This window comes from Pan paniscus, chromosome 17 (genome assembly GCF_029289425.2).
Source record: "Pan paniscus chromosome 17, NHGRI_mPanPan1-v2.0_pri, whole genome shotgun sequence".
NCBI lineage: Eukaryota > Metazoa > Chordata > Mammalia > Primates > Hominidae > Pan > Pan paniscus.
In genome coordinates, this window is record NC_073266.2 from 74,175,422 (window position 1) to 74,194,200 (window position 18,779).

The 18,779-nt window shown below is 40.6% G+C and overlaps 2 protein-coding genes across 6 annotated transcripts in view; one reads left to right on the forward strand and one right to left on the reverse strand.

Moving 5' to 3' along the window:
* Positions 1–8,687, reverse strand: part of TXNL1 (thioredoxin like 1) — a 48,772-nt gene extending 40,085 nt beyond the window's left edge. The window contains exons 1-2 of the mRNA XM_003827245.5: positions 8,227–8,687; positions 4,655–4,741 (exon numbers count right to left, since the gene is read on the reverse strand). The gene's annotated coding sequence lies outside the window, so the exon portion shown is untranslated. The remainder of the gene's footprint in view (positions 1–4,654; positions 4,742–8,226) is intronic.
* Positions 8,550–18,779, forward strand: part of WDR7 (WD repeat domain 7) — a 380,267-nt gene continuing 370,037 nt past the window's right edge. For 2 of the 5 annotated variants that reach the window (XM_034943806.3, XM_003827243.5), the window contains exon 1: positions 8,625–8,786. The gene's annotated coding sequence lies outside the window, so the exon portion shown is untranslated. Of the gene's footprint in view, positions 8,787–8,864; positions 9,009–18,779 lie in introns of those variants that run through there. The other 3 variants (XM_034943807.2, XM_055102452.1, XM_003827244.5) reach the window with 2 other exon arrangements.

Below are 18,779 nucleotides of genomic sequence, written 5' to 3' on the forward strand. Positions count from 1 at the left end.
GCAACACCATTGCTTTTTTTTGGGCGGGTGGGGACAGAGTCTCTCTCCTTCTGTCACCCAGGCTGGAGTGCAGTGGTGCGATCTTGGCCCACTGCAACCTCTGCCTCCCGGGATCAAGCAGTTCTCCTGCCTCAGCCTCTTGACTAGCTGGGATTACAGGCGACTGCCACCACACCAGGCTAATTTTTGTATTTTTAGTAGAGACGGGGTTTTACCATATTGGCCAGGCTGGTCTCCAACTCCTGACCTGAAATGATCAGCCCGCCGTGGCTTCCCAAAATGCTGGGATTACAGGCGTGAGCCACTATGCCCGGCCCACCATTGCTTTTTTGATTTTCCTAAACTCTATCTACATGTTTGTTAATACCCCCCTTACCAAATTATCCTCAATTACCCATTTTGAATGTGCTTTTTCCTTTTGTGACTATGCCTGATATAAAAATTTAAGAATTGTTTAACACCAGGGAAATTGGAGGTTAGAGGATTAACATACAGGCTAGAGATAAATATATGAGAGTTTGCAGCATAGCGGTCATAGATGATACCACTAAAGTAGATCATAAGGAAGTATACAGAAAAGCAAAGAGTTACAACAGAAATTTAAAGACAAATACAAATAGGGAGTAAAATGAGAAAAGTTAAGAGAAGCAGAGAATCAGGAGGACTATCACAAAAGTAAAGTGTCAAAGACCAAAAGGATGAAGGCTGTGAAATGCCTTTGAATGTAGCAAGGGAGTCATTGGTTTTTATCTGAACAACCTGCACAGTTCAGTGAATTAAGATTGAATCAGCTCACTGACAACCACAACAAATTCTTCAGGACCTCCAGTATGGCAGGCACTGTGCCATAGCCTCAGAAGTTAAACATGATTATTACATGTTCCTGTCCTTTGGAGTATACACTTTTGTGATAGCTCCATGTCCAGGGGTATGGGCTAAAATGGAAGGCACAGACATGTGATCAACCCATAGTTGTTTCATATATATATATATGTGTATGTGTATATATATATATGGATATATGTGTATGTATATATGTATATATGTGTGTATATGTATGTGTGTGTATATATATGTGTGTATATATACTCACTATGTGTATATATGATTGAATGATGTGTTCAATTTTCAAATTCAAAGCATACAACTAGACAGAGTTTGGAAATTATGAAGCAGGATTTCCTCATATATATGTATATACATATATATTGAGTAAATATACTTACATAAAATTTAGCATTTTAACTTTTTGTTTTTTGAGACAGGGCTTCACTTTATCACCCAGGCTGGAGTGCAGTGGCATGATCATGGCTTACTGCAGCTTTGACCTCCTGAGCTCAACTGGTCCACTTGCCTCAGCCTCTCATGTAGTTGGGCTGACAGTTGCATCCCACCATGCTGAGCAAATTTTTTATTTTTTTGTGGAGACGAGATCTCACTTTGTTGCTGGTCTTGAGCTCCTCGAGCTCAAATAATTCTCCTGCCTCAGCCCTGCAAAGTGCTGGGATTACAGATGTAAGTCACCACACCTGGCCCATTTTAACCAGTTTTAAAGTGCACAAGTCAGTAGCATTAAGTGCACTCACTGCTATCCATTTCCAGAACCTTCTCATGAAGGGATTACAGGCATGCGCCACCATGCCCGGCTAATTTTTGTATTTTTAGTAGAGGCAGAGTTTCACCATGTTGACCAGGCTGGTCTCAAACTCCTGACCTCAAGTGATCTGCCTGCCTCAGACTCCCAAAGTGCTGGGATTACAGGTGTGGGCCACCGCATCTGGCCTGGCTTATTTAACTTAGCGCTATGTTTTCAAATTTCTTCTGTATTATAGCATATATCAAAATTTATTTCATTCCTTTTTAAGGCTCAATAATATTCCATTATATGGGCATATCACATTTTATTTACTTATTCATTTGTTGATGGACACTGAGATTGTTGCCACCTTTTAGCTGTTGTTAACAATGCTGCTGTGAACATTGGTGTACAAGGATCTCTTCAAGTCCCTGCTTTTCAGTTCTTTTTGGTATATACCTAGGAGTGGAATTGCTGGATCATATGGTGATTCTGTTTAACCATTTGAGAAACGGCCAAACTGTCTTCCACAGTGCCTGCACCATTCTACATTCTTACTAGGAATGTATGAGGGTTCCAGTTTCTCCACGTCCTAGCAACAATTGCTAATTTTAAATTTTTTAATAATAGTCATCTTTGTGGGTGAGGTGATATCTCACATTTCCCTAATGACTTAAGATGTTAAACATCTTTTCATGTGCATAATGCTTATTTCTTTATTTTCTTTGGAGAAGTGTCTGTTGAAGTCCTTTGCCCATTTTTGAATCAGGTTGTTTTTGCTGTTGGGTTGTAGGAGTTCTTTATATATTCTGGGTATCAATCCCTTATAGAGTAAATTACTTTCAGATATTCCATTCTACGGGTTGTCTTTTCACTTTCTTTATGGTGTCATTTGATGCACAAGTGTTTTAAATTTCAATGAAATTCAATTTACCTATTTTTTCCTTTTGTTATCTGTGCTTTTGCTGTCATATCTAAGAATTCAAGCTAGGCATGATGTTATACACCTGTGGTTCCAGATACTTGGGGTGGCTAAAGTGGGAGGATCACTTGAGCCCAGGAGTTTAAGGCTGCAGTGAGCTAGGACTGAGCCACTGCACTCCAGCCTGGTGTAATTTGTGCGATATTTATGTAATATAAATATTAAATAAAAAGGAAATCCTGCTTCATAATTTCCAAACACTTTCTAGTTGTATGCTTTGAATTTGAAAATTGAATACATTATTTTCCCAGGTGTCCCTAGGTGGCGCAATATATTTTTAGTCAAAAGGATCTCATTTCCCCTTTGATAGCAAGTGTCTCTTTAGATGCCATCAAGTCTCCAGATGTACCATTTATCGCGCTAATATTATATTCTTTAGTTTTGGACACTAGGCTATGCCTTGGAGGAGAGGGTTTCCTTGGAAGCTGTAGAGTGTTCTATACTGTCACATACATGCTGCAATCTCCTGCAGCATACTAAAGAAACTCACTGGCAATTCTCAGAGTCAGTTCGGGTGTTTGCCAAATATGTAAAATAGTTTTTTATTCTTAAATTTATATCTGATGTCATTAAACTGCTTAGAGTTTCTATTAAGAAGCCCAGATATTTAGAAAAATATTTCTAACACCTCAGCCTCTGTAATAAAAACTGCATTTTAAATTTTATTTTAATTTTTTAAAAGAGTATGTTAAGGGTTTTGTCTTGGTTCAGGCTACTCTAACAGAGTACCATGGAGTTGGTGGCTTAAACAAACATTTATTTCTCACAGTTCTAGGGGCTGAGAAATCCAAGATCAAGGTGCTGGCCCAAATCCAGTGTCTAATGAGGGTTCTCTTGCCAGTTTAAGAGGGCTGTCTTTTTGATGTATCCTCATACAGTGGGGAAGAAGTGGGTGAGAGAGAGAAAGAGTGGAGAGGAAGACGGCAGGCAGGAGAACAAGTATTCTGTCTTGTCTCTTCTTTCATAAGGGCTCTACTCTCATGACCTAGTTACCTCCCAAAGGTCCCCATCTCCAAATCCATCACACTGGGGTTTCAATATATGAATATTGGGGAAATGAACATTTAGTCTCTAGCATTATTAGAGTTAACTCTTTGGAACTGAGAAACTACACAAAACTTACAATCTGTGTTTTCATTTAATCACTAGCTATAAAAGAGTTCTTTTTGCTTGTGGTATTGTAGATATTGTCTAGCTAGGAAAGACAAACAAGGAAGGAAATGATAAAATTCTTTTTTTTTTTTTTTTCTGAGACAGGCTCATGCTGTTGTTCAGGCTGGAGTGCAGTGGCGTGATCTTGACTCACTGCAACCACTGGCTCCTGGGTTCAAGCGACAATCCTACCTCAGCTTCTCAAGTACTTGGGATTATAGGTGCATGTCACCACACCTGGCTAATTTTTGCATTTTTAGTAGGAATGGGGTTTCACCATATTGGTCAGGCTGGTCTCAAACTCCTGACCTCAAGTGATCCACCCGCCTCGGCCTCCAAAAATGCTGGGATTACAGGGATGAGCCACTATGTCCAGCTGATAAAACTCTTAACAGAAGCTTCACTTTATTCAAAGCCCTCTCTCAGGCATGCCCTTGAGCAAACACACACGTAACACATACACACGCTCATCATTCAGTCCATTCTTAAGTAGCAGATATCTGAATATCTGAGTACATCTGAGGGCCAGATACTGAAGAAATCCAATAAAAGTCAAATGTATGTTAGTGGTTTCTGTACAATAAGGAAGTGGCTTTTCACACAATGTTAAAAACAATATTTCCCATCAAAATTCAGAACATTAGTATTACAAGGTCAGTAGGAGGATCAGCCCCACGGCAACTGGTGGAAAGCACCAGGTACATCACTCCTCACAGTAGTGGGTCTGCCTGTCTCCCTGCCTCCCTGCCAGACTGAGTAACTTGACCACAAGAACCAAGTCTCTGCATTTTCTGTATGTGTAGCTCAGCATAGTGCCTAAAACCACTGGATGGTGAATAAGTGATGTTTTTCACCTTGATGAATTAGAATTAGAAGTAAAAGAATGTACTATTTCATGAAGATGGAAGTAAAGTTAAGGTAGCTATTGCCACTGTCTTCCTTACCTCAGATTATCATGGAGCAAATGCTAGGCATCTGACAATTTCATCCATAAATATTTCAGCCTGCACATCTGGAAGATGAGGAATCCTCTAAAGACATAACCGAAATATCATTATTACATTCTAATATGTTAACAAGGCTTCTTTAATATCATTAAATATCCACTCGGTTAAAATTTCCCATTTTTCTCCTAATTTATTTTATAGCTTACTTGAATCAATATCAAAATAAGACACATGCATTGCATGGGTTGATAAGTCTGATGTCTCTCTTTTATTAAAAATCAGTAAAAATCAGTTTAATCTTTGTTTCTTTTTTTCCAACTTTTTATACGGAAAAAAAAAAACCGAGGGAAAAGTTGCAAAAGTACAATGACAGCTCCTGATTGTCAATTGTTAAAAATGGTGTCATGGTGCAGGCTGGGTTCTCTGGGAAGCTGATGCTGAGATGGAGTGAGGAGTCCAAAAGGTTTATTTCTCTCACATCTGTGAGAGGAAAAGGGAGGAAGCAGAATTGGGCCGAGGAAGGGAAAAAGCAGATCTGACAAAGTCTCTACTAACCCAAGAGGAAGCTCTAGTACAAAGATTGCCTGTTAAAAGAGTCCCCCATGGGAGCAGAAATTCCTATGCCTTGATACCACCCCCTAGAACAGGGGCCTCCCCAAGAAGAGTGTGCCCTGGACTTTCCTCACTCTGCTCAGTCATTCATCAGAGGCTGCCCCAAGATTAGTGTGATCTCAGCTGGAAAGCCCAGGTAGGTGACCCTGAAGAAGCTAACAGCAAGAGTGTGAGCAAACCACTCTCCTTGCAGCTAGGAAGTGGTTCTTTCTTGAAGGGGAATCTGGGTGGTGCTTCATGTGTCTCCCACAGTCCACTATTTACACAAAAATGAGTTCCCTTCTCTACACAGGTTTGGGGAGCAACTCCTCCAGGTTTCTGGTCACCCTCTCTTCCTTATGGGAAACCTAGAAGAGGGAGGTTAGTAGACGATCTACAGCCCTGTTGCTGCAGTTGGTGACCAGGGCTACCACTAGTACTCATCAGCTCCTCCTTCATTATCTATTCTAATTTTCCCTTGCTAGTCTTGCTGGTTTGGTGAGGGGGGCTGTGAAACCCTCATTTGTGAGGAGGTTTAACACCCTAAACCTTATCACCTTCACTCCTTCCTAAAAGGCCTGAGTATGGAGTAACTAGAGATGTTTCTAGAAAAAGACATTTTGTTACTTGGAAAGAAATGGTTTGAATCATGGAAGTCATGAGACAGGAAAAAAAGAGAAGTATCAACACTTGACTTTTATGTCATGTGAGAAAGTGCAAAAGGAATCTCTTAATTTCACAAAACAGTTTTAATTACACAAAAATCATGCAAAAAACCCTTATTAAGCCTCTTTGCCATTTGGTATTAAAATAAAGCCATCGACCATGATAGGACTTTTCTGGGAGAGGGTCCAGGAAGGAAAGGGGAGTATTAGCTGAGTACTAGGCACCATGGGGAATACCAAACTACAACTGAAAACCTCGATGAGAAAAAAATAACAGCATGCATGAAGTGATCCGAAAATAACAGTAGCAATAAAGTCACTGTTAGGCCACTGGGCTATCTCCCTCTTTTGAAATTTGTAAAATGGAAGAACAAGCCTCCTTGCCTTTTGCAGAGCTAACCTGGAGCTTAAGAAGTCCAGAAGGTACTGGTGTGCTGTAGGGTAATTTGCTACTAAATTCTCAAACCCCCAACCTTGCGATCTGCCTGCCTCGGCCTCCTAAAGTGCTGGGATTACAGGCGTGAGCCACTGTGCCCAGCCTGCTACTAAATTTTAAGGACAGAGTAGTACTTAAGTTTTAAAAATGCCTCTAAAGCCGGGTGTGGTGGCTCACGCCTGTAATCCCAACACTTTGGGAGGCCGAGACAGGCCAATCTTGAGGCCAGGAGTTCGGGACCAGTCTGGCCAATAGAGTGAAACCCCATCTCTACTAAAAATAAAAAAAATTAGCCAGGTGTGATGGTGTGCACCTGCAATCCCAGCTACTCGGGAGGCCGAGGAAGGAGGATTGCGTGAACCCAGGAGGTGGATGTTGCAGTGAGCTGAGATGGTGCCATTGTACTCCAGCCTGGGTGACAGGGCAAGACTCCATCTCAAAAAATATATATATATATGCCTCTAAAATGGTGAAATTCCTGATTTTATCCTGTGGGTCTCATTTATGATTCTTTTGCAGTGATAAGCATACATTTTTGGTTACAACAACAATGACGACATCTCACTTGTCTCCTTGCCTCCCTGTATTTCCCACCTGATTTACATGGCACATTGCTGCCAAATTAATATTTGTGGCTGGCCCATCTTAAGTGACCCCGATAAGTCACACTCTTGTATAATCCTTTCTCCTTGAGTACAGATAAAACCCGTGACTTACTTTAACCAATAATATATGGCAAAGGTGATGGCTGTCACTCCCTAATTTAGGTTATCATCTACATCCATTTCCATATCTATGTCCATGTCCATATCCATGGCTGTATCTATATCTATGTGACTCCTTTCTTGTGCTCAGTAGAGAGATTCTCCTTGCTGGCTTTGAAGGAGTATGCTGCCATGTTGCGAGAGAGCCTTTAGTAAGGCCCATGTGGTAAGGAACTGTGGGTGGCTGCTAGGACCTGATGGCCACTTCCAGTTCAGAGCCAGTAAGAAGCCAGGGCCCTTAGTCAGACAGCCACAAGGAACTGAATGAGCTGACAGGAGTTTGGAATCAGATTCTTCCCTAGTTGAGCCTCCAGATGAGAATTGCAGTTTGGCTGACATCCACTTGTAGCCTTGTGAGAGCATGAGCACAGGACTCAGCTAACCTGTTCCTGACCTCCCTGCCCATGGAATGTGAGGCAATACATATGTGTTGCTTTAAGCCACTAAGACACTAAGACTGTGATAATTCGTTGTAAAGCAATTTTGAAAACCTGAATACCATGTGGTTAGGAAAAGTGCTACACTATTTATTAGTCAAAAGTCTTCAATTACTTTTCATTGTCTTTGGAATAAAGACCAAAAAGCTTATATGGCCACTAAAAGCCTCTTGTTATCTGACATTATTCTATTTTCCCATGTTACTTTTTTATTACCTGGTCTAGGCCGAATGTGATGAAGTCTCTATCAACCCACAAGAGAGCTCCAGGGCATAGACTGCCTGTTAAATGAGCCGCTCACGGAGCAGAAACAGCTAAGCCCTGATACCACATTTTCCCATTTCACCTACTTCACGTCCCTTGTATTTCTTCCAAATTTAACTTTCTATTTATTGCATATATTCATGTTTTACATTTCAATGCTGGTGACAAAGTTGTTTTCCTTTCCCAATTCTTATTCCAAATCTGACCAATTTTTCTAGACTTCCATATGACCTAATGTGATTATCCTTCCTTACCCCAACCTAGAAATAATTCATCTCTTTTCTTCCTTGCTCCTTATTTGGCATTTCTCATCCTGCACTATACTATAGCTTATCTGTCTTGGGGGACATTTGTCATTCTTTTTAGCTTTCCAGCATCCAACATACTTTCCAGTGTTTAGGGAATTCCCTACCTCTTGCATCTCAGTGGGAAGCAGTGTGATGGGGTCAGAAGTGTAAACTTGCGCAACATCCTGCTCCCAAGAAAGACGTACACTTGCTACTTTATCCTTCGCTCCATCTTGGTCCTCCCAACTGGAGAGAGGACAGCCTAGACGAGACTTCCCACAACCAAGATGGCGGCCGTGCACTCCTTGCCCACAGCTGGCGTTTTCACCACCTTCGGTCTCCATGGTAACGCGGCTGGCTCTCTCGGCGCCGGCTTAGGCCTTGCATGTAGGGAAATGGTGAGTCTTTCCCGCCCCCTCATTTTTGCGACAGTTGCAGCGAAAGTCACGGCAGTTGGGGCTGGTGTCAGCTGATTTACTGCAGTGGCGGCGGCGGCGGCACCGGCACCTTGCAGTATCACTGGGGAGACGGCGGCTGTATAGCGCTTGCCGCCCCACGGATTATCCCAGCAGGATCTACGCACCCCGCATCCTCCGTAGTTCCGCCCTATCCTTGTCCTCCTTGGCTGGGGCGCCCACCGGCGGTCTGATAGGCTACATCGCGGCATGAGATGAAGCTGTGACAGGTAAGGGGGCTTTCAAGCTTCTCCATGGGAAACCGCAGGGCGGGATGTGCCTGCACCGTGGAGGTCAGGGGTCAGGGGTCAAAGGTCACAAGCCCGCTCTAGCCGGGGGCAGTGCTAGCTGTCAGATCGCTGCGGCTGCAAGCCTGCAGGTCGGGCCCAAAAGTAGGCGCCGTTACCAAGAGCGTGGGGGCCAGCCGGGTGTCTTTGTGGCTCCCTTGCCTGGTGAGTGATATTTGCTACTTGTTACAGTTGCTTTGGTCTTGAGGTGGGACTGCCTGGCTCCCAGGTGCAATCTAAACGGGATCAGGTGATTGGTGATGATCGTTGGTGGTTATTGACAGCAATTTTGGGCGATGTGCTTGCTTTTGGGGTTCATATAGTCTTTCCTTTCCTGTTGGTACTATTTTTGCCCATGCCCAAGGTACTGACACCACTGTTAGAATTTCATTTTTGAGATGCCACCTGCCAGTTCTTATCCCTTTGCCCTAGTACTTGTCTGAGCGGATACCAGTCACTCCCATTCACTTAGTGATGGGTCCCAGCGTTCTGAAGCTATGTTTGAAGTCAGCACTACCCTAACTTTGATTCAAAAATTGCCGTTTTATGTTTTTGACCCACTTAGTATGTCACTTTTTGAGGCAGAATTTGCTGGGTTAGATAGTCTGAAACTAGGGAACCTACCGTCGCATGACAGGCTGCATTGATATTGTTGATGCTGCTGAATTTAGGGTTCGGTCAGTGGCAGCTATAGCTTCCTCTCACTGTAATATTTGCCATGAGACAAAAAAAGGCAAACTGACTCTTTCAGGTGTTTATGTCTTAGGATTTTATGGGCAAGGTTGCAGGAATTGCCTGTTGTATGAAAGAAATTAACTGAGTTTTTGACATTTTGTTAAACAAAAATTTTAGTTTGACTCTGCTTCTTGCTTTATAAACAAACTCGTGGCTGTATGAAAGTCAGCTTAAAAGTGAACATAATTTGTTGAAATGCCCTCATTATTACATCCAGAACAATACATATTAGTTATTATAAATTGGGAAAACGAACCACTATAAATATAATTAATGCTTTATTATTAATGTCAATTAGGGATTATGGTAGAAAATTCATTTATTTTACTGCCAATCCTTATTTTAGGAGTGTTTCAGAGAAGCACTGTAAGAGAAAAATGAGAGTATGCCCTTTATTTTTTCTTATTGCCACCTGTAACTAAATTTTAAAAGATCTCGGTGACTGGGTGAATCAAAGGGACTGGACTTGGCTTGGTTTGAATATCCCTGTAAGAATTTAACTTAAATTTTAGGGGTAGTGACCCTTGTATCTTACAGTTTCCTTTTATCTTTGATATATGTTCCGTTTTGAAGTTAAAGGAAGTTGGGTGGTTTCTCCATGTAACACACTTAGCATCGAAAATCTTCAAAGTAGTGAGCTTGTTTTGTGTTTTCTTCGTGAGAGGGGTAGGATGACATTTAGCTTTAGTGGTGTGATGTTTATTAGATGTATGAGTCCTTAAAGTTCATTTTGGACCTCAGGTGCAGAGGATGGAGTTAATCTTACTCAATTCAATGGGCTGTTCAAGGCATCTCCCCTGCCTGCATTTTTCGTTCTTTTTTTTTTTTTTTAAGATGGAGTTTCGCTCTTATTGCCCAGGCTGGAGTGCAGTGGCGTGATCTCAGCTCACTGCAACCTCACCATCCCGGGCTCAAGCGATTCTCCTGCCTCAGCCTCCTGACTAGCTTGGGATTACAGACTGTGCCACCACGCCTGGCTAATTTTTGTATTTTTAGTACACATGGGGTTTCACCATGTTGGTCAGGCTGGTCTCGAACTCCTGACCTCAGGTGATCCACCAGCCTTGGCCTCCCAAAGTGCTGGGATTACAGGTGTAAGCCACCACATCCAGTCTCATTCATTGTTTTTTGTTTCTAATTCCCGCTGTTTTCTCTTGCTCATCAACCCATATGCAACCATTCTGTATGATGTGTATTCTTCTGTTTGTATGTGTTATTAAATGTATATTGTTCTGGGTGCCCACATTTTTAATTTATAGAGATGATATCGTGCAGTTTTTTTGTCTCACTATTATGTTTTGAAGATCTATTGCGTTGCTGTTCTTTGCTTCCAAGTGCTGCACAATATTTCAGAATGTACATCTACTACAGTTTATCTGTCTGCTCTCCTATTTGTAGATACCCGTGTTATTTTCATTTTCCTACCTCTACAGATAATACCATGATAAGCATACATTTTAGACCTCTGTGATACTTTCAGTGAGTTATAGATCCATATGTGATTCTGGATCATTTGGTTTTCATATATTTTATTGAAGCACCACCAGATGGTATTTAGAACAAGCAGCAATAGTCTGTACACCTGCAGGAAGCTCGTGAGGCTTCCTTTATCTTTGTTTCCCCACAAATGCTTGGTTTTATTCAGTGCTCCAATTTTTCCAGACTAATAGATACAAAATTAAATCTCATTTTAAATTACATTTCACTATTTATTCAGATTCATTCACTACTAATGAATCTGAGCATTTCTTTTTTTTTCTGAGATGGAGTCTCACTCTTGCCAGGGTGGAGTGCAGTAGTGCGATCTTGGCTCACTGCCATCTCTGTCTCCCAGGTTCAAGCGATTCTCCTGCCTTAGCCTCCTGAGTAGCTGCAACTACAGGCACGCGCCACTACGCCCAGCTAATTTTTGTATTTTTAGAAGAGACGGAGTTTCACTATGTTGGCCAGGATGGTCTCGATCTCTTGACCTCGTGATCTGCCTGCCTCAGCCTCCCAAAGTGCTGGGATTACAGGCGTGAGCCAGCGTGCCCTGCCGAATCTGAGTATTTCTTCATGTGTGTTTTATCTTTTTTAATTTTTTGTTTGTGAAATTGCCTGTTCATCCCTTCACCCATTTTTATTTTGGGGTTTCAGTTCTTTCTTGTTGATTTGCGGACATTTCTTGTATTTCATAGATACTAATCATTTAAGTATTACAAGTGTATCTGTTCCTAATCTGTCATTTGTCTGTAATCTTTCTCATGATGTTCTTCATTGAACAGAAATCTTATATTTTGATATAATCAAATTAAAAAATCTTTTGGCTATATGGTTGTATTTTGGAGGTTTTGTTTAAGAAATCTTTCCCCAGTGCTGTGCCACAAAGTTACTCTGCTATGTTATGTACTGCTAAATTCATAGTTTTCTTTTAAACTTATTGGTCTTTAATACATGCAGAGTTTAACTTTTTATGTGTCACAAGTTTGTGATCCAGTTTATTTTCCATGTACTGTGCCAGTTTTCCTGGCATCTTTCTTCCCTTTTCCCATAGATATGGTGTCACACTGTGTCTTAAGTGCTCATATATACTCTGAATATTGAGTCCTTTCCTTTGGTTTGTCTGTTCTTGCTCTAACACTGTACTGTTTTAACTCTATGGTTTTGTAGTAGTATGTTTTTTCCTCCTATATAAATAACTCTTCCCATTTATTTTGTTTTAACTTTATTTTGATATAATTATAGGTTCATAGGAAGTTGCACAAATAGTAAAGAGAGGTCTGGTTTCCCCCAGTGGTTACATTTTATGCAGCTTCACCCAAGGAACTTCCCTCAATAGTTGCAATTTATACTACTGTAGTACCATATCAAAACCAATAAATTGATTTTGTACAATGCCTGTGTATAGTTCTGTGTCATTTTATCACCTGTGTGGATTCCTGCAACTACCTCTGCAATCAAGATACAGAGCTAGGCTGATGTGGTTGACCATGCCTGTAGTCCCAGCACTTTGGGAGGCTGAGGTAGGCAGATTGCTTGAGCCCAGGAGTTTGAGACCAGCAACATGTCAAAACCCCGTCTCTGGCAAAAAATACGAAAATTAGTCTGGTGTGGTTGTGCATGCCTGTAGTCCCAGCTACTTGGGGGGCTGAGGTGGGAGGATCACCTAAGCCTGGGAAGGTTGAAGCTGCAGTGAGCTGTGATTATGCCACTGCACTCTAGCCTGGGACAGAGTAAGACCCTGTCTCAAAAAAAAAAAAAAAAAAAAGAGGAAGAAGATATGGAACTATTCTATCACTACAAAGATTTTCTTCATGTTACCTCTTTCTAGTTTCATCCACCTCCCTTACCCTCAGCATCCCTTAATCAGTTTAATCAGTTTCTATCTCTATAATTTTGTCATTACCAGAGTGCTATATAAATGGAATCCTATAGCATGTAATCTTTTGAAATTGAGATTCATCCAAATTGTTGAATGAGACAGTTCTTGAGATTCATCAACATTGTTGAATGAGACAGTTCTTGAGGTTCATCCAAATTGTTGCATTTATCAATAGTTTGTACTTCTTAATTGTTGAGTAGTATTCCATGGTATGTATGTATCCAAGTTTAACCATTCACCTGCATATCTGGGCTGTTTTTAATTTTTGGCTGTTACAGATAAAGCTGCTGTGAACATTCTTGTACAGTTTTGTGTGTGTGTGTGCGTATGGATTTAAATTTTCATTTTTTGGGGGATAAATGCCCAGGGACATGGTTGCTGGATGGTATGGTAAGTGTATGTTTAGTTTTTGAAGTAACTCCCAAAGTGTTTTCTGGAGTGGTTGTACCATTTTACATTTCTACCAGGAATGTATGAGAGATTGCATTTCTTTGCATCATCTTCACTAGCATTTGATACTGTCACTGTTTTTTTTTTTTTTTTTGGAGATGGAGTCTTGCTCTGTCACCCAGGCTGGAGTGCAGTGGCGCAATCTTGGCTCAGTGCAACCTCCACCTCCCAGATTCAAGCAATTCTCCTGCCTCAGCCTCCCGAGTAGCTGGGACTACAAGCGCATGCCACCACACCTAGTTAATTTTTTGCATTTTAGTAGAGATTGGGTTTTACCGTGTTGCCCAGGCTGGTCTCGAACTCCTGAGCCCAGGCAATCTGCCCGCCTCAGCCTCCCAAAGTGCTAGGATTATAGATGTGAGCCACTGCGCCCGGCCACTATTTTTTTTTTTAACTGTTCTGATGTGTGATGATATCTCAGTGTGGTCTTAATTTGCATTTCCCAAATTAGCTAGTGATGTTAAATATCTGGTAGAGCACTTTCTCTCATCTTTGCCCATTTTCAAAGTTTGGCTCAGCTATTTATGGATTTTTATTCTTTCCTATGTATTTTAGAGTTAGTTTGAGTTTCTAAAAACAATACCAGTAGAACTTTGACTTACAGATTTATTTTGAGGAAAATTGATATCTTTATAATATTAGGACATTTTATCTGAGAACATGGAATGGTCTTTCACTTATGACTTTGAGTAAAATATTGTAGTTTATAAAAATACTGTGAATGGTATACTATTTTTTAAGTAGATTAGTGCTGATACAAGAAAATGCTATTGATTTTCATATATTGATAATCTACCTTTGTCTTTTTGTGTTCTACTAGACAGAAATCAAAATTCATAGTGTAAATCTTGAAGTAATTTTAGTGCGTGTAGAGTGAGGCCTGGAACTATGTAGTGCCTTTATTCCTGGGTTTATCTGTTACATCTCCCTGTGACAGTTTTTTAATTTGTTGGGACTTTTTTTTTTTTTTTTTTAGATGGAGTCTCACTCTGTTGCCCAGGCTGGAGTGCAGTGGTGTGATCTCAGCTCACTGCAACCTCCAACTCCCAAGTTCAAGCGTTTCTCCTGCCTCAGCCTCCCTAGTAGCTGGGATTACAGGTGCCCACCAGGACCCCCGGCCAATTTTTGTATTTTTAGTAGAGATGAGGTTTCACCATGTTGGCCAGGTTGGTCTCAAACTCCTGACCTCAGGTTATCCTCCCACCTAGGCCTCCTGAAGTGCTGGGATTACAGGCGTGAGCCACCATGCCTGGCAATTAAATTATGGAGTTAGTGAGGTTTGTAGGTTCTGTTCTCATTTTTGTCCATTTAATTCATGCACTTTTTGAAGAACTAATAGTCTTACATATGTGCATGCCATTGATCATAGGCAAAATCAACTGAGAGCTATGGATAGCTCAGTGAAATTCTGTCATCAATAAGAGGACATGTTCTCACTGACAGGTACTATAATAGTAATGTTAACTTACAATTTGAATTCCATCCATATGGTTCGTTTGTCTTTGTCTGTATCTGATTCTTAAAGCTGCTTTGCTGAATACAAAAGAACACAAACAATTATGTTGGAAGAAGAAATCCTACATCATGACTGCATTCAGAAAGTCCTTATGAGTCCAAGGAAATTTTTACTTTCTTTCTATTAAGGAACATATATATTACATTCATGAAGTATTTACTATTTTAAATAAAATTTGATTTTTTTTTCAAAATATGTTGGTGACGTTTAATGAAATTACAGGGGATTTTTTTTTTTTGGCTGATGATTACTTGAGTTAGTGGGAACCATAAAATGTTGGAACAACGAATGTTAGGGCACTGGTCAGTTTAGGGGAGGGAAGATTTCTGAAGCGCTAAGCGTTATTCTGTAGGCTCTTTAAAATATAACATTTCTGGAGATATGTGACTTTGTTTTTTTGTTTTGTTTTGTTTTTGATACAGAATCTCGCTCTGTCGCCCAGGCTGGAGTGCAGTGGTACGATCTCGGCTCACTGCAACCTCTGCCTCCCCGGTTCAAGCAATTTTTCTGCCTCAGCCTCCCAAGTAGCTGGGATTACAGGTGTGCACCACCACACCCAACTAATTTTTGTATTTTTATTAGAGACAGGGTTTCACCATGTTGGCCTGGCTGGTCTCAAACTCCTGACCTCAAGTGATCTGCCTGCCTCGGCCTCCCAAAGTACTGGAATTAGTCATGAGCCACTGCGCCCAGCCTGGAAATACATGACTTTGAAAATGCAGTCTCCCATTCAGCTTAGCAGTTGTAATTTATGACCCTTCAAGCTCACTGAAGATAGTTTTTTGCACATCATGTTTCTCTCTGAATGTTGGTAGTTGGTATATGTCAGTGATAACAGACTGATAGAGCGAGCCAGTTACCTTCTGTTTTCACATTCAAGTTTATTTCACATTTAAGCTATCTTCCTTAAAGGCTCTTCTTTTTTCTAAATGTTTCAAATACAAATAAACAGTATAAACTTCCATTAGTTGGAGCAAAAAATTCACACGAATGAAATATCACTGTACTTACTTACTTTTTTTAATGACAGAGTCTCACTCTGTTGCTCAGACTGGAGTGCAGTGGCATGATCTTGGCTCACTGCAACCTCCACTTCCTGGGTTCAAGCGATTCTTCTGCCCCAGCCTCCCGAGTAGCTGGGACTACAGGCGTGCACCACTGTGCCTAGCTAATTTTTGTATTTTTTTTTAGTAGAGATGGGGTTTCACCATGTTGGCCAGGCTGGTCTTGAACTCCTGATCTTGTGATCTGCCAGCCTTGGCCTCCCAAAGTGCTGGGATTACAGGCTTGAGCCACCGCGCCCGGCCCCCTGTACTTACTTTTAAGAAACAGTGTTGTGATTAATTACTAGGCCTTAGTGACTGTAGTAGTGATTATGTCAGCTAATTTGCTTCATAGGACCTAAGATATATTTTGCTGTGTATATGTCACGATAGACTAAAAGAGGCAGGAGTGTAGGTAAAACCTGTAGCTGGGGAAAAAACAATAATATGTTAATGACATTTTGATTAAGGAGGCTTGTATTAATTGTTGACATTATTATAGAAGAAATGGTTGATAAGAAACTCCCCTGTGAAATCCAAAACATATAAAATCGGGATATACTTTAATTTGCTGATGGGTGCAACTTTACTTAAACCAACGCAAACATATTTCATTCACTAGTTTGTTTATTTATTCAAGTATTTGGATTCCTTCTATGTGGAAGGAATTTTAGGCACTGGGAATACAATAGAGAAGAAACCAAACACAGATCTTTACCATCATAGAACATACAGCAGAAGAGGCAGATGATAAATAAATAAAACATATGGTATGTTAAATGATTGTAAGTGTTTAGTTTGAGTGGTAGATTTTGCAATTTATGATGGTCAGGAAACCCTTCACTAAAAAGGTAATATTTTATAGAGATTTGAAGAGGGTGAAGGAGTGTGCCAGAAGGAATCTGGGGTGGGGGACACTGTTCTGAGGTAAGATTCTGTTTAGTATCTTTGAGCAACACCAATGAATCAGGGCAGATGGAAAAGAGTAAGCAAGGGAGAGAACAACCACCTCACTCATATAGGATAGGCAGTTGTATGTAGAGTTGGCTTTTGCTATGTGTGAGACAGGAAGCCATTGGAAGATTTTGAGATGTGATCACAGCATGATTTTTTTTTTTAATAGTGTCACTCTATATGCTGTGTTGAGACTGCAGGGGAGCAAAGATGGAAACAGGGATACCAGTTAGAGGGCTGTTGTGTTATCCCTGATGGAAGATGCTGATTGAGAATAGGGTGGTTGTAGTGAAAGTGTTGAGATGTTGCAGGATTCTGGATATGATTTGAAGGTATAGCCAGTGGAGTTTACTGATGGATTGGGATGTGGAATGTGTATGTGTGAGAGAGTAATAGAGTAACTAAAGATGATTCTAGGATTTTGGTCTATGTAGCTATAAAAGTGGAGTTGCCAATAACAGATGGGTAGACTGTGGGAGGGGCACCATTGAGGAATGATCAGGGGCTCACTTTTGGACATGCCAAGTTTGAGAAACTTATTAGCTATCCAAAAGGAGATGTTGAGTAGGAAGCTGGACATATGGATTTGGATTTCAGAAAAGCATCCCACACAATAAACTGGGGAACTGTCAAAATCTGCAATCCAAAATGCTCCAAAATCCAAAACTCTTGAGCATAAACATGACACTCCAAAGAAATGGTCATTGGAGCATTTTGCATTTTGGATTTTTCAGATTAGAGATGCTCAACCTGTAAGTATAATACAAATATCCCCAAATCTGAAAAAAATCCAAAATCTAAAACACTTCTGATCCCAAGTGTTTCAGATAAAGGATACTCAACCTATAGATGGTATTTAAAGCAATGAGGCTTGATGAGATCATTGAGGGAGGGAGTGTTGCCAGAGAAGAGAAGTCTAAGGACTAAGTTGTGGGAATGCCAATATTTAAAGGTTAAAAAAAAAAAAAAAGAAAAGAAAGAAAAGAAAGAAAGGAGACTAAAGCTAGAGAAGAAGAAGGAAAGTCAGGAAAAAGTGAAGACTTTGAGGCCAGGTAAAGAAGTATTTATTTCAAAGACGGAATATGAACTATGTCAAATGTTGCTGGTAGGTCAAGTAAGATAAGGGTTAGAACTTGATAATGAATTTAACAGTGGGGAGGTCATTGGTGACCTTGTCAAGGGCAGTTTTTGTGACAGGCAGAGCAGGAGGAGGGTAATGTTACAAATAAGAAGTTTAACTTGAGACATCACATATTTCCTCAGTTTAAAACGGAAATGGAGAGCTGGGTTCCTCTCTAGTCAGTGTGACTTTCATACCTTCACAGTTGCCCATCTTATTTTAGTGATTCCAAGACTAATGTGACAATTCAGCTTCAAATTTGGGGAAGCATGTTTGTTTCTTCTTTTTCTGTTTAATTCAATTTATATACAACGAGAAAGTTCAGTGCTCAGTTTAGACTTTTGATGGCAACCTAAGGGAAGAAATTGGAATGACTGGAGATGGAAATGAGATTAGAGGTGGGTGGCAGGAGAAAGTCGAAGTTGGTTCAACCAAATGGAATTTCCTTTAAAAAGTAAGGTCTTGGTGGGCATAATGGGCTTTTAGCTTAATCAGTAACTCTTGAAATTGATGTAGGTTGGTGATGGATAGAGCATAAGCAGAAGAGTTCATTCATTATAATAGCACCTGCAGAAATTTAAAACATGATTTATATGCCTCAGCATCTATGAATCACTTTTAAAATGTGATGTATTTTTGACCAGATAGTTCTGCAGTTCTTCAAAATCTGTCTCTCATGCACTCAGGGCTGTTTAGCAATAAGAAATAAGTGTAGTCTCCTGTTGCCATCTGCTCATTCCACATGTTCCTTTGAAAC